This window comes from Triticum urartu, chromosome 7A (genome assembly GCF_056163025.1).
Source record: "Triticum urartu cultivar PI428250 chromosome 7A, HENAU_Tu73, whole genome shotgun sequence".
Classification (NCBI taxonomy): domain Eukaryota; kingdom Viridiplantae; phylum Streptophyta; class Magnoliopsida; order Poales; family Poaceae; genus Triticum; species Triticum urartu.
The window spans coordinates 641,172,893-641,200,721 of NC_141879.1; the positions used below are offsets into that span (position 1 = coordinate 641,172,893).

At 43.3% G+C, this 27,829-nt stretch overlaps 1 long non-coding RNA gene across 2 annotated transcripts; it reads right to left on the reverse strand.

The window, feature by feature from the left end:
- Positions 1 to 15,377: 15,377 nt before the first annotated feature.
- LOC125520465 (uncharacterized) lies at positions 15,378 to 18,467 on the reverse strand. 2 transcript variants are annotated; one of them, XR_015611594.1, is made up of 6 exons: positions 18,101 to 18,466; positions 17,932 to 18,000; positions 16,964 to 17,061; positions 16,722 to 16,840; positions 16,488 to 16,598; positions 15,378 to 15,770 (listed from the first exon to the last, which is right to left on the reverse strand). It is a non-coding gene; the product is annotated as an uncharacterized LOC125520465 (long non-coding RNA). The 2 variants fall into 2 exon arrangements; XR_007288687.2 differs by having other exon boundaries at positions 16,488 to 16,840; positions 18,101 to 18,467.
- Positions 18,468 to 27,829: the final 9,362 nt, after the last annotated feature.

Here is a 27,829-nt window from a genome sequence, read left to right on the forward strand (position 1 = left end):
GAGTCATGCTTCGTTCTAGTATCGAGTTGTAATCATTGCGTTGTAAATAAATAGAAGTGTGACGATAATCATTCGTAGAGTATTGTCCCAAAAAAAGCAAAAAAGAGAGAAAGGCCAAAAAAAGAAGGCCCAAAAAAAGAATAAATAAATAAAAAGGGGCAATACTACTATCCTTTTTTCCACGCTTGTGCTTCAAAGTAGCACCATAATCTTCACGATAAAGAATCTCCTATGCTATCACTTTCATATACTAGTGGGAATTTTTCATTATAGAACTTGGCTTGTATATTCCAACGATGGGCTTCCTCAAATGCCCTAAGTCTTCATGAGCAAGCAAGTTGGATGCACACCCATTTAGTTTCTTTTGTTGAGCTTTCATATACTTACAGCTCTAGTCAATCCATTGCATGGCAATCCCTACTCACTCACATTGATATCTATTGATGGGCATCTCCATAGCCCGTTGATACGCCTAGTTGATGTGAGACTATCTTCTTCCTTTTTGTCTTCTCCACAACCACCATTCTATTCCACCTATAGTGCTATGTCCATGGTTCACGCTCATGTATTGCGTGAAGATTGAAAAAGTTTGAGAACACTAAAAGTATGAAACAATTGCTTGGCTTGTCATCGGGGTTGTGCATGATTTGAATACTTTGTGTGGTGAAGATGGAGCATAGCCAGACTATATGATTTTGTAGGGATAACTTCCTTTGGCCACGTTATTTTGAAGAGACATAATTGCTTAGTTAGTATGCTTGAAGTATTATTATTTCTATGTCAATATTAAACTTTTGTCTTAAATCTTTCGGATCTGAATATTCATACCACAATTAAGAGAATTGCATTGAAATTATGCCAAGTAGCATTCCACATCAAAAATTCTGTTTTTATCATTTACCTACTAGAGGACGAGCAGGAATTAAGCTTGGGGATGCTTCATACGTCTCCAACGTATCTATAATTTTTGATTGTTCCATACTATATTATATCCTGTTTTGGACATTATTGGGCTTTATTATACACTTCTATATTATTTTTGGGACTAACCTATTAACCGGAGGCCCAGCCCGAAATTGCTGTTTTTTGCCTATTTTAGGGTTTCACAGAAAAAGAATATCAAACGGAGTCCAAATGGAATGAAACCTTCGGGAACGTGATTTTTGGAACGAACATGATCCAGAGAACTTGGACCCTACGTCAAGCAATCAACGAGGAAGGCACGAAGTAGGGGGCGCGTCTACCCCCAGGCGCGCCCTCCACCCTCGTAGGGCCCATGTTGCTCCACCGACGTACTCATTCCTCCTATATATACTTACGTACCCCCAAACTACCAGATACGGAGCCAAAATCCTAATTCCACCGCCGTAACTTTCTGTATCCACGAGATCCCATCTTGGGGCCTTTTCCAGAGCTCCGCCGGAGGGGGCATCGATCACGGAGGGCTTCTACATCAACACCATAGCTCCTCCGATGAAGTGTGAGTAGTTTAGTTCAGACCTACGGGTCCATAGTTATTAGCTAGATGGCTTCTTCTCTCTTTTTGGATGTCAATACAGAGTTCTCCCCCTCTCTTGTGGAGATCTATTCGATGTAATCTTCTTTTGCGGTGTGTTTGTTGAGACCGATGAATCGTGGGTTTATGATCAAGTTTATCTATGAACAATATTTAAATCTTCTCTGAATTCTTTTATATATGATTGGTTATCTTTGCAAGTCTCTTCGAATTATCAGTTTGGTTTGGCCTACTAGATTGATCTTTCTTGCAATGGGAGAAGTGCTTAGCTTTGGGTTCAATATTGTGGTGTCCTTTCCCGGTGACAGTAAGGGCAGCAAGGCACGTATTGTATTGTTGCCATCGAGGATAACAAGATGAGGTTTATATCATATTGCATTAGTTTATCCCTCTACATCATGTCATCTTGCTTAAAGCGTTACTCTGTTCTCTTGAAGTTAATACTCTAGATGCATGCTGGATAGCGGTCGATGTGTGGAGTAATAGTAGTAGATGCAGGCAGGAGTCAGTCTACTTGTCTCGGACGTGTGTCTGTATACATGATCATACCTAGATACTCTCATAACTATGCTCAATTCTGTCAATTGCTCAACAGTAATTTGTTCACCCACCGTAATACTTATGCTCTCGAGAGAAGCCTCTAGTGAAACCTATGGCCCCGGGGTCTATTTTCCATCATATTAATCTTCCAATACTTAGTTATTTCCTGTGCCATTTATTTTACTTGCATCTTTATTTCTCTTTATCATAAAAATACCAAAAATATAATCTTATCATATCTATCAGATCTCACCCTCGTAGGTGACTGTGAAGGGATTGACAACCCCTTTACCGCGTTGGTTGCGCGGAGTTTATTTGTTTGTGTAGGTGCGAGGGACTCGTGCGTGGCCTCCTACTGGATTGATACCTTGGTTCTCAAGAATTGAGGGAAATACTTACACTGCTCTACTGCATCACCCTTTCCTCTTCAAGGGAAAACCAACACAGTGCTCAAGAGGTAGCATGTATCTCGGCGGTCAAGTATCTGGCCGCCCGAATCTTTGCAATATCCTCCTATGTAATGGAGGAAGCTATCCATCGGCCTTGAGGCCTGGGTCCGGACATGATGGGGAGGCTTGAAGCAATGAAGTCGAACCTTGGGTGCTAGAACTCGAGGTTGGGAAGGCCGAGGAGAAGTTTGGCATAAAAAAGACGGCCCTTGGTTCCTTTATAAAGGCAGCGGGTATTGAACGCCTCCTCCTAAGCCTAAGAACCTGCCTATTCCTAAGGAATCTTTCCCGCAAGACGGTCCGGTTACTCATGCTCGTATTGATGAAAATCCCGAAATAAGGGGACACGATCTTTGCTTCGACAAGACGTGCCAATAAAAACCACGCCCCGAAACATGGAGCAGTGGGACGGGAAACGGTTCGAAATAATGACCGGGAAAGCATGACGTCACATTACTAAAGTTGTCAGCAGATTAAATTCGTGAAATACTATACTCTCTACGGCTGTGTGTTGCAGACCCGGACATGTTTGTTTCGTCCGAAGACTATCTTGGAGTTCGGAAGGAGGAACCCACCTCGCAATGCCGAAGACAGATCTACGCACCGGATACCTTGTCATTGAAGCCAGGTTCAGGGGCTACTGAGGGAGTCCTGAACTAAGGGTGTGACGCCCCGAGACCGATGTGCCAGGTGTCTTCCAGTTATTCGCTGTCGTTGCCATGTCATTTGCTTGCGTGTTGCATTTTATATCATGTCATCATGTGCATTTCATTTGCATACATGTCTGTCTCATTCATCTGAGCATTTTCCCCGTTGTCCGTTTCTCAATCCGGTGCTCCTATGTCACCCGGTGTCCCTTTCTACCTCTTTTCGTGTGTGGGTGTTAAACCTTTTCGGATTGGACCGAGACTTGTCATGCGGCCTTGGTTTCCTACCGGTAGACTGCCTGCCAAGTTTCGTGCCATTTGGACTTCGTTTGATACTCCCACGGTTAACCGAGGCACCGAAAAGGCCTCGTGTGTGTTGCAGCCCAACACCCCTCTAAAGTGGCCCAAAACCCACCTAAACCCCTTCCTTCATCTAGGTCGTTCGATCATGATCGCGTGGCCGAAAACCGCACCTAATTTGGACTCTCCTAGCTCCCTCCACCTATAAATATGTGGCCTCCCCCGAAAAATTCGCGGTACAAACCCTAGCCTTCCTCTACCTCGCGCCCAGACGAAATCTCCACCGCGCTCGGACATGTCCAGCCGCCGCCACCGACAAATCCGGCTGCGCCACGTCAGCCACCGCCGCCCTCTCTTTCCTCCAGCCCCGCCGCCAGCCCGCGCGGCCCGGATCGGGCCCGCGCGGCCCAACCGTTCGCCGCCGCCACCCGTGGTGAGAGCCCGCGTCGCGCCGCCTCTCCGCCGTGGCCGCCGCCTCCCGCACACCCGAGCCCTCGCTGAGCTCCCCCCCCCCGTGCCCTGCACCGGCGCGCTCCGCCCGCCGCCCGCCGGAGCCGCCGCGAGCTCCGGCGACGGCGACCTCCTCCGCCCCGTCCCGCGTCTTCCCCTTCGTCGGACCACCTCTGCACGGCCGAAGCTCCTCCTCAAACTCTGGCGAGAGAAGTCCGGCCATCATCGAAACACGTGCCCCGGCCAGATCCAGATCCAGTTCATATCTCAGTTGACTCCCCCCCCCCCCCGAACCCCTAGATTTTTGCATACTTTGACATAACATAACTTCCTCATCGTGGCTCCGATTCGTGCGTGTAGCATATCAAAATGGTCGTCTCGAAGAGTACATCATTTCATCTCATTGCATCATTTTCATTTGAGCTCATCTTGATGCCCGAAATGTTGTTGGAAGAGGGCTATGTGATGATAGTTTCAGATCTGTTTCAGCAAATGCACTTTCGTCATTTTGCCATGATTAATGTGTGCATGCTATGATCTTGAGCTCTACATGTGTTTTGTAGAATTTCATGCCATCTTTACAGGGGTGTATGCCATGTATTTTTGTGATCTTTGTGGTGACTAGCACAAGCATGCAAAGTAGCTTACTCAATGATGCTGATTTCAGGGACTTAGAATTTCACTAAGTCCTTGCCCTGTCATTATTTTTATGCCATATGTTCATGTTGTTTCCTAATGATCCATGCCTCTTTTGAGCATGATCAGTAAGGATGTTTTGTAGATGATGTTGTGCTCTATCCATTCATGTCTTTGCTTGCAATTGTATTTTCTGACCCCTTTTGCCAAATCGTCACTAAAGGACTTTTGTTGTATGCTTGGAGTAGCTTCATGCCATGCCTTGCTTTGCCATGATATGTTCCTGTAACATGTTGTTTCATTGCTGTAAACATTGCTTCCTGATGTTAAAATCCTGACTTACCGTTACTTTCACTAAGTCTGAAATCTGTTATCATTTGCACTTTTGCCATGTTTGTTTGATCCTGCTATCGATTGAATTAGCCGTAGCTCAGTGTTCATCTTTTGTCAAGCATCTTGAGTGGATCCCTGCCATGTATTTTGTTGCTATGTTGGAGTGCCGTAGCATATTGTTCTTGATGCATTTAGATGGTCTCGTGCTGTTAATCGCAGCCCGGTGCCATATTTGTTTTGCTTGTCATTTACAAACCGTGCATCCGATTCCGGTGATCTTTATATCGATTTCGACCGAAATCAACTCATCTTTCTAGTGGCACGCTTGGTTTTCCAAGTTGAGGCCAGGTTCAATCATTCCTTTTCAAATCATGCATATGCATCACATGTTGCATCCCGCATATCATGCCATGTTCATGTGTTGGTTGTTTACTATGTTGTGTGCTTCTTTCCGGTGTTGCTTCTTTGGGTTGGTTCCAATAACGTCGCATTTGTGAGGACCCGTTCGACTACGTCCGTTTGTCTTCTTCATGGACTCGTTCTTCTTCCTTGCGGGATCTCAGGCAAGATGACCATACCCTCGAAATCACTTCTATCTTTGCTTGCTAGTTGCTCGCTCTTTTGCTATGCCTATGATGCGATACCTACCACTTGCTTATCCTGCCTCCCGTATTGTTACGTCAAGCCTCTAACCCACCTTGTCCTAGCAAACCGTTGTTTGGCTATGTCACCGCTTTGCTCAGCCCCTCTTATAGCATTGTTAGTTGCAGTTGAAGATTGGAGTTTGTTCCATGTTAGAACATGGATATTCTTGTTGGGATATCACAATATCTCTTATTTAATTAATGCACCTATATAGTTGGTAAAGGATGGAAGGCTCGGCCTTATGCCTGGTGTTTTGTTCCACTCTTGCTGCCCTAGTTTCCATCATATCAGTGTTATGTTCCCGGATTTTGCGTTCCTTACACGGTTGGGTTATAATGGAACCCCTTGACAGTTCGCTTTGAATAAAACTCCTCCAGCAAGGCCCAACCTTGGTTTTACCATTTGCCTCACCACCACCTACTTTTCCCTTGGGAGTCGTGCTCCCGAGGGTTATCATTATTTTAACCCCCTCCCCCCTGGGGCCAGTGCTCCTCTGAGTGTTGGTCCACCTTGTCAGCCGCCGGTGGCCACCAGGGGTAACTCTGGGATGGCCTACCGGAAGTTTGGACAATCCGATGTGCCCTGAGAACGAGATATGTGCAGCTCCTATCGGGATTTGTCAGCACATTCGGGTGGCTTTGCTGGACTTGTTTTATCATTGTCGAGGATGTCTTGTAACCGGGATGCCGAGTCTGTCGAATTGTCTTGGGAGAAGGAATATCCTTCGTTGACCATGAGAGTTTGTGATGGGCTAAGTTGGGACACCCCTGCAGGGATTGAACTTTCGAAAGCCGTGCCCGTGGTTATGGGAAGATGGGAATTTGTTAATGTCCGGTTGTAGAAAACCTGAAGTTTATCTTAATTAAAATACATCAACCGCGTGTGTAGCCATGATGGTCTCTTCTTGGTGGGGTCTGGGAAGTGAACACGGTATTGAAGTAATGTTTGACGTAGGTTGTTCTAGGATCACTTATTGATCATAGTTCATCGATCGTGCTTTTTCCTTCTCTTCTCGCTCTCATTTGCGTATGTTGGCCACCAAATATGCTAGTCGCTTGCTGCAGCTCCACCTCATAATTTTACCCTTCCTATAAGCTTAAATAGTCTTGATCGTGAGGGTGTGAGATTGCTGAGTCCCCGTGACTCACAGATTACTTCCTAAACCAGTTTGCAGGTGCCGGTATTACCGTGCAGGTGACACAACCGAGCTCAAGGGGGAGCTCGATGAAGACCTTGTTCGTTGTGGTGTTTCGTTTTCTTTTTGATCAGTAGTGGAGCCCAGTTGGGACGATCGGGGATCTGTGTAGCATTTGGGGTAGTCTTCTTTTATTTTGGTTCCGTAGTCGGGCCTTGATTGTATCTGGATGATGTAATGCTTTAATCATGTATTGTGTGAAGTGGCGATTGTAAGCCAACTATGTATCTTTTTCCCGTATGTATTACATGGGTTGTGTGAAGATTACCTCACTTGCGACATTGCTTTCAATGCGGTTATGCCTCTAAGTCGTGCTTCAACACGTGGGAGATATAACCGCATCGAGGGCGTTACAAGTTGGTAATCAGAGCCTTCCCCGACCTTAGGAGTCCCCTGCTTGATCAAATCGCTAGCATTGTTGAGTCTAGAAAAAAAAATGTTTTGAGTCATTTAGGATTATATATATCGGAGAGTAGGATTCCTTTTACTCTTCAGTCCCTTCATCGCTCTGGTGAGGCATCCTGGCGTAGAGTTTTGACTCTTCTCTTCTCAAATTTCACTAAAAAAATTTAGGATCACGCGGGTATCTTGGAATTGTTCTGATGGTTTTGTGACGAGAACATTGTTCTTGGTGCCTCCTAACATTTAGGGGTTGTGGCAGTGTCCCGGGGAGTTGAGCTCCGAGGTGTTGTCGTCACAATTTTATCGTTGCAGTTTTGGAATACCTGAGTTTCGCCGACATCGAAAATCTCTTTTATGCAGTTGTTGGTGAGATAACCTCGACGTCACCCAGTACTGGGGTGGGAGTTCGGGTGTATTGCCATAACTCGTATAACGGATGTTTTCGAAGGTTGAGGTAAATGAATTCCGAAGGTTTCTTGGTTATGTGTTGAAGGATGGATACAGTTGGATGTAGGATTTGCTAGTTTTGGGTGAGATATTATGCTTCCCCTGTATCCCCAACACCTGATTGCATAACCGGAAAGTTTCGGGAGTTTATAAGTGGGAATTCAAGTAGATCTTAGGATATCTTTCCGACAGATATATGATATAAAATTACGGTTCGACGTCTAGTGGTCCGTCTATCCACGGTTTGGTTTTTACAGTGGTCTCGTTGCGTCTTAAAGAGTCCTTGGCTATGCTGACTCGGGGACGCTTTGTATGTCATGTGCACCGCGTTGTACATGATGGTGCTATACGATCGAGCCCATGTAGGCCCCACCACGAAAACTTCGGACGAAATCTCTATCATATGTTTGTTCCGGCTTATTCTACAAGCCAATCCTTGTTTTGTTTCCAGTTGTGGTATTCGAGTTGCTTCGAAGTCAAATGTTGATTTCATACCTTTCATAAATGGTGTTCTCATACTTCTATGTGGATACTAATCCTTTTCGATCATCAAGATGGTCATGCCAATTCTTTTCCAACCAGTGTGTATCTTTTCAAATGGATCCGTTCATTTTCAACATCCACAAGATTCAATCTCAGTTTTCTCAATGGTGTTCGTTTCATCCATTCCAAGTTGTCTTTGTTGTCCCTCCCTCCCACCCTTTTTTCTTCAAGGACCCAGATTTCTTAATCACATATCCTTTTATTGATGGGAAGTCTCTCCATTCCTTTCCGTCAATGTTCTTTTTCGGTGATTCTCATGAAGATGCTAAGGAAGCTACAAGTTCAATATTCTTCATTCTTTTCTTCTCCGGCGGATTCAATTCAAGCTTTCGGTGTTGATTTTATCCTTTCCTCGTTTTCAAATGTTTTCTTATGCCGTTGCACCACATTATAATTCACTTCTCGCTATTCATTTGTTTCGGGGTGCTGAAGATATCTTAGAAGGCTCGTCTTTCCATTCAAGTTCCGTTCAAACCTATCTCAAGGTTGTTATCTCATGCCTTTTAATTCAACCGGCGCGATCTCTCTTCAAAATCATTCCAAATGTATTTCTTTTGAGTGGTCCCTAACCCACAGGTCTTTTCCCAGGATCTTACCTGACTCTTCTAATTCTTTCCGGAGTTATTCTCAAATTCTTTTCAAAGTTTGATGTACGAATGAATTTTTATCAGTCAGATGTGTTTCTTCAAGATCTCTCAATTTCTTTTTATCGTTGGATCAACCATTCCATTCTTCATTCCGGAGTGCCTCAATAATTCATGGTGGTGTTTCTCCTCGTCATTCTCAGATTGGAAGATCGAAGAAGAGTTTCTCTTCAATCTTATCCATTCTCTCGAAGATTCATGATGCTAGCTTACCGCCATCCTCTCATAATCGTTTTGATTGTGAGTATTCTTTTCACCTATCCGGAGCATTTCATGAGTTGTTTCCATTTCTTTACTCTGAAGCACATCATTTCAGAAGATTTATTTATTCTCAGCTCTCAGCCCTCATTCTCAAAATCTTACCGGTGCATCATTCAAGTATTCTCTAATCAGCTCGTGATCTAGTCGTACTCATGTATCTAAATTCTATCAAGTATCTTCTTTCATTTTCAAATTTTTCCCAGTGAATTGTATCTTCATTTCATTCATTTCCAATTCTTACGGTGGTTCTTCCAGGATTCTCTTCCGCTGTTATCTGATCAATTCATTCGTCGTTCCAATCATACCGGTGGTTCGTTGAAGACCTTCTCAAGTTTGTGCTATATCTCTCTCTTAGTCCTTTCTACGAGAATAAGTAGTATGCCAAATCTGTTTTTTGTTATCAATTTAAATTGGTGAAGGATACGCATAACATAAGTCTTATTCTTGTTTCATCCAAGCATTCTAATTCCTGCTTTCCGGAGTGGTTCATCATATCAAATTCTCGGTTTGAGATACTTTATCTTTTCTTACCCGGAGTTCCAAGATCTCTCAATTATATCATCACGAAGATCCATCTAAAATCATTGCAAGGCTTCAACCTTATTCTTTTCATCCTTCATTTTGTTTGATCGTTCTTTTTTTTACCAGAGTTTTTAATGGAAGCTCTACATGTTGGTTCATCAAGGAATTAATTCCTTCTCGAAGTGTTCATCGAGATTCTTTTCAGATAAGCTCAAGCTTTCTTCATTTTGCAATCCGGAGTGCAATTTTTTTCCGTATCATTGAAGGTGGTATTATGTCATTCTTGATAATTTGAGTTCATGCTTCGTGATTCACACGTTGTTAAAAATGAGATATTTTAAATCCATCAACCTCTTCGTTGGAGTTATCTTGGGTTATATTTCACCTAAAGCCTTCCCTAAGGATTGTTGTTATCTATGGTGCTTATAAAGTACCCAAGTTCTTCTTTTATCCTTCCGGTGAACAAGTTCCTCGTCTTCTTTCATACCAATCCAATCTATTGTTTCCGTTAGTGGCAGAATTTCACCTCTTGATTTAGAGATGCTTTCCATAAGCCTACTTAAAGCTTATCTTTTCATTGTTGGTTTTCCAACAACTCCGTTCGACCCTTCTCTTAAGGATGCCTTTTCAAACTCTTTTGGTGACAGAAGTTGGCATTTTCTTTTTAATTCTCCTATTTCAATTATCTATCTTCTATTCTTTCGTTTCGGAGGCATTGTGATGTTGCTCTTTTCAACCCATCTTCTTGTTTTGCCAAGTTCATATTCTTTTCCTTGCTTATCCCTTCTTAACCGGAGTGGTTTCAATATATATCTTGCCCTTCAACCTCAAGGTTTTTCGCAATGTTCTTTGTCCCTCTTTTCTAACGGAGTGTTTTCGACTTTGTTCAGCTTCGTTGTATTCTTTTCTCGAATTTGTTCAACCTCGCAAGGTTCTTTGGTTTCACTCGTTTGTCAAAGAAGCAACATAGTTTCACCTCACCTCTTCCTCTTCCTTTCCCCTTCAGTGCCATCCCTAGGATCTCGGATCGAGATCCTCTCGTAGTGGAGTGTTGTGACGCCCCGACACCGATGTGCCAGGTGTCTTCCAGTTATTCGCTGTCGTTGCCATGTCATTTGCTTGCGTGTTGCATTTCATATCATGTCATCATGTGCATTTCATTTGCATACATGTTCGTCTCATGCATCCGAACATTTTCCCCGTTGTCCGTTTCTCAATCCGGCGCTCCTATGTCACCCGGTGTCCCTTTCTACCTCTTCTTGTGTGTGGATGTTAAACGTTTTTGGATTGGACCGAGACTTGTCAAGCGGCCTTGGTTTACTACCGGTAGACCGCCTGTCAAGTTTCGTGCCACTTGGACTTTTTTTGATACTCCAACGGTTAACCGAGGGACCGAAAAGGCCTCGTGTGTGTTGCAGCCCAACACCCCTCCAAAGTGGCCCAAAACCCGCCTAAACCCCTTCCTTCATCTAGTTCGTTCGATCACGATCGCGTGGCCGAAAACCGCACCTCATTGGGACTCTCCTAGCTTCCTCCACCTATAAATATGTGGCCTCCCCCGAAAAATTCGCGGTACAAACCCTAGCCTTCCTCTACCTCGCGCCCGGACGAAACCTCCACCGCGCCTGGACATGTTCAGCCGCCGCCGCCGACGAATCCGGCTGCGCCACGTCAGCCACTGCCGCCCTCTCTCTCCTCCAGCCCCGTCGCCGGCCCGCGCGGCCCAGATCGGGCCCACGGGGCCCAACCGTTCGCCGCCGCCACCCGTGGAGAGAGCCCGCGTGGCGCCGCCTCTCCGCCGCGGCCGCCGACCGCTGCCGCCTCCCGCACGCCTGAGCCCTCGCCGACCCGCCCCGCGCCCTGCACCGGCGCGCTCCGCCCGCCGCCCGCCGGAACCGCCGCGAGCTCCGGCGCCGGCGACCTCCTCCGCCCCGTCCCGCGTCTTCCCCTTCGCCGGACCACCTCTGCACGGCCGAAGGTCCTCCTCAAACTCCGGCGAGAGAAGTCCGCCCATCATTGAAACGCGTGCCCCAGCCAGATCCAGATCCAGTTCATATCTCGGTTGACTTCCCCCCCCCCCCCCGAACCCCTAGATTTTTGCATATTTTGACATGACATAACTTCCTCATCATGGCTTCGATTTGTGTGTGTAGCATATCAAAATGTTCGTCTCGAAGAGTACATCATTTCATCTCATTGCATCATTTTTATTTGAGCTCATCTTGATGCCTGAAATGCTGTTGAAAGAGGGCTATGTGATGATAGTTTCAGATCTGTTTCAGCAAATGCACTTTTGTCATTTTTGCCATGATTAATGTGTGCATGCTATGATCTTGTGCTCTACATGTGTTTTGTAAAATGCCATGCCATCTTTACAGGGGTGTATGCCATGTATTTTTGTGATCTTTGTGGTGACTAGCACAAGCATGTAAAGTAGCTTACTCAATGATGCTGATTTCAGGGACTTAGAATTTCACTATGTCCTTGCCCTGTCATTATTTTTATGCCATATGTTCATGTTGTTTCCTAGTGATCCATGCCTCTTTTGAGCATGATCAGTAAGGATGTTTTGTAGATAATATTGTGCTCTATCCATCCATGTCTTTGCTTGCAATTGTATTTTCTGATCCCTTTTGGCAAATGGTCACTAAGGGACTTTTGTTGTATGCCTTGAGTAGCTTCATGCCATGCCTTGCTTTGCCATGATATGTTCCTGTAACATGTTGTTTCATTGCTGTAAACATTGCTTCCTGATGTTAAAATCCTGACTTGCTGTTAATTTCACTAAGTCTGAAACCTGTTATCATTTGCACTTTTGTCATGCTTGTTTGATCCTGCTATCGATTGAATTAGCCATAGCTCAGTGTTCATCTTTTGTCAAGCATCTTGAGTGGATCCCTGCCATATATTTTGTTGCTATGTTGGAGTGCTGTAGCATGTTGTTCTTGATGCATTTGGATGGTCTCGTGCTGTTAATCGCAGCCCGGTGTCATATTTGTTTTGCTTGTCATTTACAACCCGTGCATCCGATTCCGGTGATCTTTATATCGATTTCGACCGAAATCAACTCATCTTTCTAGTGGCACGCTTGGTTTTCTAAGTTGAGGACATGTTCAATCATTCCTTTCCAAATCATGCATATGTATCACATGTTGCATCCCGCATATCATGCCATGTTCATGTGTTGGTTGTTTACTATGTTGTGTGCTTCTTTCCGGTGTTGCTTCTTCGGGTTGGTTCCGATAACGTCGCATTTGTGAGGACCCGTTCGACTACGTCCGTTTGTCTTCTTCATGGACTCGTTCTTCTTCCTTGCGGGATCTCAGGCAAGATGACCATACCCTCGAAATCACTTCTATCTTTGCTTGCTAGTTGCTCGCTCTTTTGCTATGCCTATGATGCGATACCTACCACTTGCTTATCCTGCCTCCCGTATTGTTAAGCCAAGCCTCTAACCCACCTTGTCCTAGCAAACCGTTGTTTGGCTATGTCACCGCTTTGCTCAGCCCCTCTTATAGCGTTGTTAGTTGCAGGTGAAGATTGGAGTTTGTTCCTTATTGGAACATGGATATTCTTGTTGGGATATCACAATATCTCTTATTTAATTAATGCACCTATATAGTTGGTAAAGGGTGGAAGGCTCGGCCTTATGCCTGGTGTTTTGTTCCACTCTTGCTGCCCTAGTTTCCGTCATATCGGTGTTATGTTCCCGGATTTTGCGTTCCTTACACGGTTGGGTTATAATGGGAACCCCTTGACAGTTCAATTTGAATAAAACTCCTCCAGCAAGGCCCAACCTTGGTTTTACCATTTGCCTCACCACCACCTACTTTTCCCTTGAGAGTCGCGCTTCCGAGGGTCATCATTATTTTAACCCCCACGGGCCAGTGCTCCTCTGAGTGTTGGTCCACCTTGTCAGCCGCCGGTGGCCACCAGGGGCAACTCTGGGCTGGCCTATCGGAAGTTTGGACAATCCGGTGTGCCCTGAGAACGAGATATGTGCAGCTCCTATCGGGATTTGTCGGCACATTCGGGTGGCTTTGCTGGACTTGTTTTACCATTGTCGAGGATGTCTTGTAACCGGGATGCCGAGTCTGTCGGATTGTCTTGAGAGAAGGAATATTCTTCGTTGACCATGAGAGCTTGTGATGGGCTAAGTTGGGACACCCCTGCAGGGATTGAACTTTCGGAAGCCGTGCCCGCGGTTATGGGCATATGGGAATTTGTTAATGTCCGGTTGTAGAAAACATGAAGTTTATCTTAATTAAAATACATCAACCGCGTGTGTAGCCATGATGGTCTCTTCTCGGCAGGGTCCGGGAAGTGAATACGGTATTGGAGTAATGTTTGACGTAGGTTGTTCTAGGATCACTTATTGATCATAGTTCATCGATCATGCTTTTGCCTTCTCTTCTCGCTCTCATTTGCGTATGTTAGCCACCAAATATGCTAGTCTCTTGCTGCAGCTTCACCTCATACTTTTACTCTTCCTATAAGCTTAAATAGTCTTGATCGCGAGGGTGTGAGATTGCTGAGTCCTCGTGACTCACAGATTACTTCCTAAACCAGTTTCAGGTGCCGATGTTACCGTGCAGGTGACGCAACCAAGCTCAAGGAGGAGCTCGATGAAGACCTTGTTCATTGTGATGTTTCATTTTTCTTTTGATCAGTAGTGGAGCCCAGTTGGGACGATCAGGGATCTATGTAGCATTTGGGGTAGTCTTCTTTTATTTTGGTTCCATAGTCAGGCCTTGATTGTATCTGGATGATGTAATGCTTTAATCATGTATTGTGTGAAGTGGCGATTGTAAGCCAACTATGTATCTTTTTCCCGTATGTATTACATGGGTTGTGTGAAGATTACCTCACTTACGACATTGCTTTCAATGCGGTTATGCCTCTAAGTCGTGCTTCGACACATGGGAGATATAGCCGCATCGAGGGCGTTACAAAGGGGTCCTCGGGCGTCCGGCCTGTTAGCCATGGGCCGGACTGATGGACTGTGAAGATACGAAGACTGAAAACTGTACCCGTGTTCGGATGGGATTTTTCTTGGTGTGGAGGGCAAGCTTGTCGATCGAACATGTAGATTCCTTTCTTGGTAAGTGACCTTGTGTAACCCTAGACCCCCTGTGTCTATATAAACCTGAGGACTTAGTCCAAAGAGGGGAGAGACTCATTACCATAGTTATACAGGCTAGACTTCTAGAGTTTAGCCATTACAATCTCGTGGTAGATCAATTTTTGTAATACGCATATCCGTCAAGATCATCAAGCAGAAAGTAGAGTATTACCTCCATAGAGAGGGTCCGAACCTGGGTAAACATTGTGTCGCGCACAATTCGAGACCCCCTACCCGAGATCCGCCGGTTTTGACACCAACAGATACCCAGACATTCTGAGTAAATGTTCACTGACATAACTATTCTCCTCCATTTTGTAGCTGTAAAACTTATTGAAGACTTCATATCTCTCAATTTGGGCATTTGCTTGAAATATTAACTTCAACTCCTGAAACATCTCATATGCTCCATGACGTTCTAAACGTCATTGAAGTCCCGGTTCTAAGTCCTAAAGCGTGGCACACTAAACTATCGAGTAGTCATCAGTTTTGCCCTGCCAGGTGTTTACAACATCTGACGTTGCTCCTGCAGCGGGTTTGTCAGCTAGCGATGCTTAGAGGACACAATTCTTCTGTGTAGTAACGAGGATAATCCTCAAGTTACGGACCCATTCCGTATAGTTGCTACCATTATCTTTCAACTTAGCTTTCTGTAGGAACATACTAAAATTCAACGAAACAACAGAACGGGCCATCTATCTACAACAACATAGACATGAAAAATATTATCAGGTAATAAGTTCATGATAAATTAAAATTCAATTAATCAAATTATTTAAGAACTCCCACTTAGATAGACATCACTCTAATCATCTAAGTGATCACGTGATTCATATCAACTACACGATGTCCGATCATCACATGAGATGAAATAGTTTTCAATGGTGAACATCACTATATTGATCATATCTACTATATGATTCACGCTCAACCTTTCGGTCTCAGTGTTCTGAGGCCATATCTGCATATGTTAGGCTCGTCAAGTTTAACTCAAGTATTCTGCGTGTGTGAAACTGGCTTGCACCCGTTGTATGTGAACGTAGAGCTTATCATACCCAATCATCACGTGGTGTCTTGTCACTTGTGCTTCAAGCCTCGCGGCTAACTCCTCTCAATGCCTATAAATTGAACAAACACAACAACGTTGTACCTTTGATGAGATGAAAACAGACAAGATAACAAGGTACAAGAGTACCACTACGAGGCTTACAATCTATCAAATTAATAATCTAAAATAAAGCGGTACATTATTAAATGTCAAGGCAAGCATACAGATGGGTAAATGAAAGAGTAAACCCAAGAATAGCTTATAATGGTTAAAAAAACATGCAAAACCAAGAACTAGATTTCATTTATCTTTTTAAAAAGCACCAAGCAACACAAATAATATATCAAGTCAACAACCCAGGCAAGAAGAAACTATGCTAGGATAACAATTTTTCTAGAGCAAACTCTACCAGCCGATATCATTCTGCTAAAAGCAAGAACATAAAACAATGAACAAATCATACTAGATTTCAGGATTAGAAACCATGCATTACAATGTTATTCTCATGCCTTTGTGGTGCAGCAGCAAAAAACCATGCAGCAAAACGTGTATTTCTCATTACAAGCATATATTTTTTTATGTTACTTTGGATGATTGGATTTGGATGAAACAATACATAAACAACAAAGCATTCCTTAGTGCAACTTTCATTACAAGAACTGAAGGCGAATGTCTTGTTCATGTAGATTTGTATTCTCATTTTCTCACTATCATGGGTGCACTGCGCACATGCACAAAAGCAGGCAAAAAGAAAAAACCAGAACACAAAGAGAAACAAGACATGTACCTGTCACTTGCATCTCTCGCATCTCTATCCTTCTGTTCAATTCTTTCTTCTCAGATCTATGCTGATGAAGTAGAGGTCCCAGATCACCCGGATCTTGATGCATAACCCATGCTAGAAAGGAAGGTGATGTGGTGCAGAGTGACATACACATGATACGAGCAAGATAGAATTAAAGCCGGTGAGTCCACATTGATGTACACATTATTTAAGAAGCAAGTCCACACAATATATTACCATTTCTTTGGACATGGCAAGAGCGGCTTCGTCTTCATCTCTCAAAGCTTCTTCTGCAAAATGGGCCTCCTCTTCAACATTTGGTTCATACTCTGAGACACTGCGATCACCGACACCTCCTGCATTTTTGTCGGTTGCGCATTAGAGGCAGTAGGGTATACAAGTCTACAAGCTATGCTTTGTATGTCTCTAAGAGGTTGCTGCTCCGCATCCTTGCATTCTGCAATCCTTGCATCCCTTACCTTCAAATATGCCTCACTCTTGCTTTTCCTTTCCGCAAGATATGCCCTTGTTTCCCTCTCACTCTCCGGAAGTGTTGGCATTATTTTAGCAACTGAAGCTGTTAAAGATGAATAGTGAGTGAACTGAATGAATTACCAAAAGAACACTAGCCTATGGTAACACTAGATAAACAAATTCTGCTTAAACTTGTTTGGAAATGGACCTCAAAAGAAGCAACAATTTTACATGTGCAAATGTACTTTCCTGGAGCTTAAATGAATATAATAAAGTAGATAAGTCAGGATGCAAACACAGGATGCACTAATATTGTATATAACTAACTGTTTAAGTGAAAGCCATTTTACATGTCCAGAATGTTCAAAACAAAAAAAACAACAAAAAATACTATTACTGTTGCTGTTGGCATAGTTCCGAAAACCAGAAAGTTCACTATACTCTTTGAAAATTAAGGCTCAATGGATGGTGTTGTACGTTTGTAAAGTAGGAGCAGCTTGAGTTTACCATGTATCTGCTTTTATCAAGTTCTGGGCGTACGAAAATGCTTGTCAGCTTCATACCCTTAACATCATGGGTAGCAATCAGTTAGGAGCGGCAAGGCAAATATTAAGTGTACTTCTCTTTTACTCCGTATTTAGTAGTGGAGATAAAAGTACACTAGCACAGGGCTATACATCTCCGTAAGGTGTCAAAATCAAGTGCAGTCTCAGTGTTTATTCAGTTTTGACAGCACTAGTTAGGGACTATTTATGGGGCAGCAGAACCACAAGCAGGCAGTGGAATAACTTTCAAGTTTTAGCTAACCACAAGCAGACAGTAGAAATCAATTTAAGGTTTCAGGTTTTAACCACAAGCACTATGGCCGTGTGGTGCCTGAGTTCAGTTAAAGGGGCCAGCTGCTACCGTGTGTGGGTATGACTTGTAAAACTGGAAACTCTGAATTCCTCTCCAATACAACTCTGTATCTCACCTTCTCTCTTTCGTCAACCTCGCCTCGGTGCTTTTCTCCCGCAAATCCCTTCGTTGTATCCTGGTGATCCTAATTAACGAGAAGGGCGAGATGATTAGTGGCATGCATGAACCCTAATCACTGAACATTAAGGGCTTGAGGGATGAGGAAGGCGGGATGAGAAAATTACTAAGAGCCATCGTCGGTCGCTGTAATCGGTGGGGAAAGGCTCGCGCGCGGGTTGATGCGGTGGATCCGAGCTCCGCTGGTGGGGCGGCCTCCTTCAATCCGCCGTCGCCCGTCGCTGCAAATCAGGGGGAGAATAGAGAGGAGTGCTCGCGGGGCTGGTTGATGCTGTGGATCCGAGCTCGAACCGGCGGGACACCCAGCCGGCGATCCCCAATCTCCCGGCCCTGATCACTGCAATCGTGGGATAGGAGAACAGATTGAATCTGGCGAAAAAATGTCAGGGTGGGCGGTGGCTTTTAGTGGTGCCCCTTTGCGGGCGAAATAGAAGAGTAATTTTGGATGGGTCTTCGACGGGTGGGGACACAGGGTGGATGCGGAAAAGGATTTAGAGAAGTGGAGGGAGAGTACGTGGGTGGAGGGAAAATAGTTTTTTTTTTAACGAGATGATTAATTCAGAATTTACAGCATATTTGTGCAATTTTGTGAACTATGTTGAATCCTTGCCACAACAAGTGAACACAGTCACGTATCGAGCAGTGTGAAAACAAGCTCATGTATTGTGGGGAGCCAGTAACCTAGGAGCTGGAGTTAGTTGCCGAACAAGTTGTCTGCTCCTGATTTGTAGTGGGGAGCCAGCAACCTAGGAGTTGGGAGTGGAGCTAACGATTTGCTGGAGTGGAGTGGATACGAACAGGCCCTTAATTTCCACATAATATTATGTAATTCATTTAATTCGAAATAAGTATCAAATGATTATTAAAAAGGCAAATCTTTCAAATACATTATGGTGTGTTTTTTCATGCAGTTTTTTTGGAGTTGTAAATAAATATGTCAAAAGTGGTAGACGGTGCGATGCGGGCTTCGTACGATATGGTGGTCAGATGGATTCAATTAAGATTGGTACACGGGAGTGGAGACACTTACTCCCTCCGTCACAGTTTAGAAGGCACGATTAAATTTGTGTGTGTTTCCACAATAGACAAGGTTTAGGGCGCATTGCATTTATTTCTAGTAGCTAATTAGTACTCCGATATACTATTTCTATATGCATGGGTAGTGTGAATGCTATTTTTTAGCACATCTCACAAGCAATAGATAACTACCTAGATCCTAAAGAATTTCCAAGCACACCTTCTAAACCGTGACGGAAGTAGTATTTGGAATTGGCAACGGTCGAAACTGATCCGTGTCGTGCTTCGTCTAATCATAATCCTGCCTAGAACCAAGAAGACGATCATATCGAGTCACATATGCCCCGAGAAGAAAGAACTAATCTACATAGTCATACATGCCTAGGCGTATAGTCCAAGAAGATAATTAAGAACCTCTATAATAATTTATATGCGTCTGAACTCTTTCCTAATGGCAGCGATGTTGGTGCAGATCATGGTGGTACCCGGTTTGAACTCTGTAGCAATAATTTTTGCATCGACTTGGTTTTATTAATTTTTTAGATACAAACGAAACAACATCACCTCACGGGCACCCACATTCACATTCATGTTTTTCGCCCAACAACTACTTGTTTATTGATAAGAATAAAAAATAAGATTTCCCATCCACTCTACTACTTCCATTTTAACTTTTGAGATACAACGAAACAACATTAGCGCCCGAGCACCCAATTGAAGTTTTTCGCATAGCCACTACCTATTTATTCTATATATAAGAAAAAAATTGTGTTAATTAAAAATTATTTTTCCCATTAGCAGTTCTTTCTCTTATTTACATTTTTATTTTTGAGATAAAAAATCAGGCCATGAACGCCCGATTAAAGTTATTTTCTGAGCCGCTGCCTATTTATATTTGAAAGAACAATATAACCATCGAAGAAAGAACAACACAATGTTTTCCATTTATAAAAGCAAATAATTATAAGTATTTCCATGGCCACTACCTACTTATATTTGATAGTACAAAATAATTACAATGCTCAATAGCCTTTGGAAAGATTATGGCCCACTGTCAAAACCTACCTCTCATTAGCCCATGAACGCTATGGTGGGACCTGTCAGAAAAACTAGCTATGGTGGGTCCCATTGCTAGACGTTAAATGACAAAAAATTGATCATCACACATTCGTAGTATTCAATGACTATCAAGTTTGTCATGCAAAATACCAGACCGTCACAGAAATTGGCAGCCGGGTGTGCTCACAGGCTGAGACATTCCAGTGACGTTTATCGTCACCAATCTGTAGTAATCGATGATGTCACCTACCACAACATCACACATTAAGCATTTTGATGACGTTGTCCACCATCGTCATGAGGATTTTTGTCACGGTATGTCAATTTTGTTGTAGTGTCTCGGCACAACGAACTGTAGCAACGATGCATACTCAGGGAGAACACTTGTACCTTAAAACTTAGTGAGAGATCATCTTATAATGCTACCACCGAACTAAGCAAAATAAGATGCATAAATGATAAACATCACATGCAATCAATATAAGTGATATGAGATGGCCATCATTATCTTGTGCCTTTGATCTCCATCTCCAAAGCACCGTCATGATCACCATCGTCACCGGCTTGACACCTTGATCTTCATCGAAGCATCGTTGTCGGCTCGCCAACTATTCCTTCTACGACTATCGCTACCGCTTAGTGATAAAGTAAATCAATTATATGGCGATTGCATTTCATACAATAAAGCGACAACCATATGGCTCCCGCCAGTTGCCGATAACTGTGTTACAAAACATGATCATCTCATACAATAAAATTTAGCATCATGTCTTGACCATATCACATCACAACATGCCCTGCAAAAATAAGTTAGATGTCCTCTACTTTGTTGCTGCAAGTTTTACGTGGCTGCTATAGGTTGAGGAAGAACCGTTCTTACCTACGCATCAAAAGCCACAACACGATATAGTGATTGCTTTTTGATCTTCAGAAAGAACCCTGTTCATTGAATCCGATTCAACTAAAGTTGGAGAAACTGACACCCACCAACCACCTGTGTGCGAAGCACGTCGGTAGAACCAGTCTCGCGTAAGCGTGCGCGTAATGTCGGTCTGGGCAGCTTCATCCAACAATACCGCTGAATCAAGAATCAACTAGTGACGGCAAGCAATATGTATATACCCACGCCCACAACTCCTTTGTGTTCTACTCGTGCATATAACATCTATGCATAAACCTGACTCTGATGCCACTGTTGGGGACGCAATAATTTCAAAAAAATTCCTACGCACACGCAAGATCTATCATGGTGATGCATAGCAACGAGAGGGGAAGTGTGTTGTCTACGTACCCTCGTAGACCGTAAGCAGAAGCGTTATGACAACGTGGTTGATCTAGTCGTACGTCTTCCCGATCCGACCGATCCCCGTACCGAAAGTACGGCACCTCCGCGATCTGCACACGTTCGGCTCGGTGACGTCCCACGAACTGTCGATCCAGCTGAGTGTCGAGGGAGAGCTTCGTCAGCACGACGACGTGATGACGGTGATGATGAAGCTACCGTCGCAGGGCTTCTCCTAAACACTATGATGATATGACTGAGGTGGATTATGGTGGAGGGGGGCACCGCACATGGCTAAGGGATCAATGATCAACTTGTGTGTCCTAGGGTTCCCCCTGCCCCCGTATATATAGGAGCAAGGGGGAGGACGGCCGGCCCTTGGAGGTGCGCCAAGGAGGGGAGGAGTCCTCTGATACGTCTCCAACGTATCTATATTTTTTGATTGCTCCATGTTATATTATCTACTATTTTGGACTATATTGGGCTTTATTTTCCACTTTATATTATTTTTGGGACTAACCTATTAACCGGAGGCCCAGCCCAGAATTGATGTTTTTTTGCCTATTTCAGTGTTTCGGATAAACGGAATATCAAACGGAGTCCAAACGGAATAAAATCTTCGGGAACGTGATTTTCTCACCGAACGTGATCAGGAGACTTGGACCCTGCTCCAAGGAATAAAATAGGCGGTCACGAGGGTGGGGGCGCCCCCTCTAGGGCGCGCCCCCTGCCTCGTGGGCCCCTCATTGCTCCTCCGGCGTACTTCTTCCTCCTATATATACACACGTACCCCCAAACGATCAGAACAGGAGCCAAAAACCTAATTCCACCGCCGCAACTTTATGTATCCACGAGATCCAATCTTGGGGCCTGTTCTGGAGCTCCGCTAGAAGAGGGTCGTCATCACGGAGGGCTTCTACATCATCATAGCCTCTCCGATGAAGTGTGAGTAGTTTACTCAGACCTTCGGATCCATAGTTAGTAGCTAGATGGCTTCTTCTCTCTCTTTGAATCTCAATACAAAGTTCTCCCCCTCTCTTGTGGAGATCTATTCGATGTAATCTTGTTTTTGCGGTGTGTTTGTTGAGACCGATGAATTGTGGGTTTATGATCAAGTCTATCTATGAATAATATTTGAATCTTCTCTGAATTCTTTTATGTATGATTGGTTATCATTGCAAGTCTCTTTGACTTATCCGTTTGGTTTGGCCAACTAGATTGGTAGTTCTTGCCATGGAGAAGTGCTTAGCTTTGGGTTTGATCTTGCGGTGTTCTTACCCAGTGACAGAAGGGGCAGCAAGGCACGTATTGTATCGTTGCCATCGAGGATAACAAGATGGGGTTTATTTCATATTGCATGAATTTATCTCTCTACATCATGTCATCTTGCTTAAGGCGTTACTCTGTCTTTAACTTAATACTCTAGATGCATGCTGGATAGCGGTCGATGAGTGGAGTAATAGTAGTAGATGTAGAATCGTTTCGATCTACTTGTCACGGACGTGATGCCTATATACATGATCATGCCTAGATATTCTCATAACTATGCTCAATTCTGTCAATTGCTCAATAGTAATTTGTTTACCCACCGTAGAATACTTATTCTCTTGAGAGAAGCCACTAGTGAAACCTATGGCCCCCGGGTCTATTCTCATCATATCAATCTCCATCACTTTAATCTTACTTTGATTTTACTTTTTACTTTGTATCTTTATACCAAAAATATTATATCTATCAGATCTCACTCTCGTAAGTGACCGTGAAGGGATTGACAACCCCTAATCACGTTGGTTGCGAGTAGCTATCATTTTGTGCAGGTACGAGGGACTTGAGCGTGGCCTCCTACTGGATTGATACCTTGGTTCTCAAAAACTGAGGGAAATACTTACGCTACTCTGCTGAATCATCCCTTCCTCTTCGGGGAAAACCAACGCAAGCTCAAGACGTAGCATCCTCCTCCTAGTAGGAGTAGGACTCCCCTTTCCTAGTCCTACTAGGAGGAGGAAGGGGGAAGGAAGGAGAGGGAGAGAAGAGAAGGAAAGAGGGCCGCCGCCCCCGCTTCCCTAGTCCAATTCGGACTAGAGGGGAGGGGGCGCGCGGCCCTACCTTGGCCGGCCCTCCCTTTCTCCACTTAAGGCCCATGTGGCCCATTAGTTCCCCCGGCGGTTTCGATAACCCCCCGGCACTCCTACAATTATCCGGTGACCCCCAGAACTCATCCGGTGTCCTAATATAGTCATCCAATATATCAGTCTTTATGTCTCGACCATTTCGAGACTCCTCGTCATGTCCGTGATCACATCAGGGACTCCGAATCTTCGGTACATCAAAACACATAAAATCATAATACCGATCATCACCGAACGTTAAGCGTGCGGACCCTACGGGTTCGAGAACTATGTAGACATGACCGAGACACGTGTCTGGTCAATAACCAATAGCGGAACCTGGATGCTCATATTGGCTCCCACATATTCTACGAAGATATTTATCGGTCAAACCGCATAACGATATACGTTGTTCCCTTTGTCATCGGTATGTTACTTGTCCGAGAATCGATCGTCGGTATCTCAATACCTAGTTCAATCTCGTTACCGACAAGTCTCTTTACTCGTTCCGTAATGCATCATCCTGCAACTAACTCATTAGTCACATTTCTTGCAAGGCTTATAGTGATGTGCATTACCGAGAGGGCCCAGAGATACCTCTCCGATACACGGAGTGAAAAATCCTAATCTCGATCTATGCCAACTCAACAAACACCATCGGAGACACCTGTAGAGAATCTTTATAGTCACCTAGTTATGTTGTGACGTTTGATAGCACACTAAGTGTTCCTCTGGTATTCGGGAGTTGCATGATCTCATAGTCATAGGAGCATGTATAAGTTATGGAGAAAGCAATAGCGACAAATTAAACGATCATCGTGCTAAGCTAACGGATGGGTCAAGTCAATCACATCATTCTCTAATGATGTGATCCCGTTGATACGTCTCCGTATCTATAATTTTTGATTGTTCCATGCTATTATATTATCTATTTTGAATGTTTAATGGGCTTTAATATACCTTTTTATATTATTTTTGGGACTAACCTACTAACCAAAGGCCCAGTGCAAATTGCTGTTTTTTTTCCTATTTCATTGTTTCGTAGAAAAGGAATATCAAAGGGAATCCAAACAGAATGAAACCTTTGGGAGAGTTATTTTTGAACAAACGTAGTCCAGGAGACTTGGAGTGGACGTCAAGGAAGTAACGAGACGACCACGAGGCAGGAGGGCGCGTCCAGGGTGGTAGGCACGCCCCCACCCTCGTGGGCCCCTTGTGGCTCCGCTGACCTACTTCTTTCGCCTACATATACTCATATACCCCGAAAACATCCCAGAGCACCATGAAACCCTATTTCCACCACCGCAACCTTCTGTACCCGTGAGATCCAATCTTGGGGCCTTTTCCGGCGCTCCGACGGAGGGGGAATCGATTACAGAGGGCTTCTACATCAACACCATAGCCTCTCCGATGATGTGTGAATAGTTTACCACACACCTTCGGGTCCATAGTTATTAGCTAGATGGCTTCTTCTCTCTCTTTGGATCTCAATACAAAGTTCTCCTTGATTCTCTTGGAGATCTATTCGATGTAATTCTTTTTGTGGTGTGTTTGTCGAGATCCGATGAATTGTAGGTTTATGATCAAGATTATCTATTAACAATATTTGATTCTTCTCTGAATTCTTTTATGCATGATTTAATATCTTTGCAAGTCTCTTTGAATTATCATTTTGGTTTGGCCTACTAGATTGATCTTTCTTGCAATGGGAGAAGTGCTTAGCTTTGGGTTCAATCTTGCGGTGTCCTTTCCCAGTGACAGCAGGGGCAGCAAGGCACATATTGTATTGTTGCCATAAAGGATAAAAAGATGGGGTTTATATCATATTGCTCGAGTTTATCCCTCTACATCATGTCATCTTGCCTAATGCGTTACTCTGTTCTTATGAACTTAATACTCTCGATGCATGTTGGATAGAGGTCGATGTGTGGAGTAATAGTAGTAGATGCAGAATCGTTTCGGTCTACTTGTCGCGGATGTGATGCCTATATACATGATCATGCCTAGATATTCTCATAACTATGCGCTTTTCTATCAATTGCTCGACAGTAATTTGTTCACCCACCGTAGAATTTGCTATCTTGAGAGAAGCCACTACTGAAACCTATGGCCCCCGGGTCTATCTTCCATCATATTATTTTCCTATCTACTTGCTATTTCTATCTTTGTTTATTTTGCAATCTATACAATAAAAATACCAAAAATATTTATCGTATTATCTCTATCAGATCTCACTTTCGCTAGTGACCGTAAAGGGATTGACAACCCCTTTATCGCGTAGGTTGCGAGGTTCTTGTTTGTTTGTGCAGGTACTAGGGACTTCCGTGTTACCTCCTACTGGATTGATACCTTGGTTCTCAAAAACTGAGGGAAATACTTATGCTACTTTGCTGCATCACCCTTTCCTCTTCAAGGGAAAACCAACGCATGCTCAAGAGGTAGCAAGAAGGATTTCTCGTGCCGTTGCCGGGGAGGTTGCCCCAAGTCAAGTCAAGATTAGATCTCTCGTCAACAAGCCATTTCTGGCATTGTTGCCGGGGAGATCTACGCACAAGTCAAGACATACCAAGTACCCATCACAAACTCTTATCCCTCGCATTACATTATTTGCCATTTGCCTCTCCTTTTCCTCTCCACCACTTCACCCTTGCCGTTTTATTCGCCCTCTTTTCCGTTCGTCTCTTTTCGCTTGCTTCTTGTGTGCTTGTGTGTTGGATTGTTTGCCGCGATGGCTCTACCAAAAAGCGTTGATCCTCACCATAGAAGGTTGGAAGAAATTCAAAACAACGTTTGAAGTTTTATGTCCTTGTAGTTTGAGCATAATAATTTCTTCAGAAATGAGCTTAAAGAACAAAAAAAATTTATGGGGTACATGAATAAAGAGCTCGATGATATGTCTAAAGAATTTTATGGTTTGGAATCTTAGTTCGCTCATCTAGAAAACTTAATAGTCCAAATTTCGAATAAGCAAACCACCTTAGTTGATAAGATGGCCGCCAAACCGGAAGAGCTAGAGGATAATAATGATGAAGATCTAAAAGTGATCGATGTGTCTCCTATTAAATCTTTGTTTTGCAATATGAATCTTGATAATGATGGGACTGGAGATGAGTCAACTTTAGCTAAAAGGCGTCCCAATGATTTGGAGTTTTTAGATCTTGATGCAAAAAATGGTAAAAGTGAGATTGAAGAGGTCAAGACTTTACATAGCAATAAACCCACTATTTTGGATTTCAAGGAATTTAATTATGATAATTGCTCTTTGATAGATTGTATTTCCTTGTTGCAATCCGTGCTAAATTCTCCTCGTGCTTATGATCAAAATAAAGCTTTTACCAAACATATCGTTGATGCTTTAATGCAATCTTATGAAGAAAAGCTTGAATTAGAAGTTTCTATCCGTAGAAAACTTTATGATGAGTGGGAACCTACTATTAAAATTAAAGATCATGAATGATATGCTTTATGTGATTTGGGTGCTAGTGTTTCCACGATTCCAAAAACTTTGTGTGATGTGTTAGGTTTCCGTGAATTTGATGATTGTTCTTTAAATTTGCATCTTGTGGATTCCACTATTAAGAAACCTATGGGAAGGATTAATGATGTTCTTATTGTTGCAAATAGGAATTATGTGCCTGTAGATTTCATAGTTCTTGATATAGATTGCAATCCTACATGTCCTATTATTCTTGGTAGACCTTTTCTTAGAACGATTGATGCAATTATTGATATGAAAGAAGGAAATATTAGATTCCAATTTCCATTAAGGAAAGGCATGGAACACTTTTCCTAGGAAGAAAATTAAATTACCTTATGAATCTATTATGAGAGCCACTTATGGATTGCATACCAAAGATGACAATACCTAGATCTATTCTTGTTTTTACGCCTAGCTAGGGGCGTTAAACGATAGCGCTTGTTGGGAGGCAACCCAATTTTATTTTTGTTTCTTGTTTTGGTTCCTGTTTAGTAATAAATAATTCATCTAGCTTCTGTTTATATGTGGTTTTATGCTTTTAATTAGTGTTTGTGCCAAGTAGAACCTTTGGGAAGACTTGGGGGAAGCCTTTGTGATCTTGCTGTAAAAAACAGAAAATTTAGTGTTCACGAGATTTGCTGCCACTTTTTACTGGAGAGTGCGATTAGGTTGATTCTTTTTGCAGATGATTAATAGAGAAATTCCTCACGTCCACTAATTAATTTCAGAACTTTTGGGGGTTATAGAAGTATTCGAAACCTACAGATTACTAAAGATTGTTCTGTTTTTGACAGATTCTGTTTTTCGTGTGTTGTTTGGTTATTTTGATGAATCTATAGCTAGTATCAAGGGGTATGAACCATAGAGAAGTTGGAATACAGTAGGTTTAACA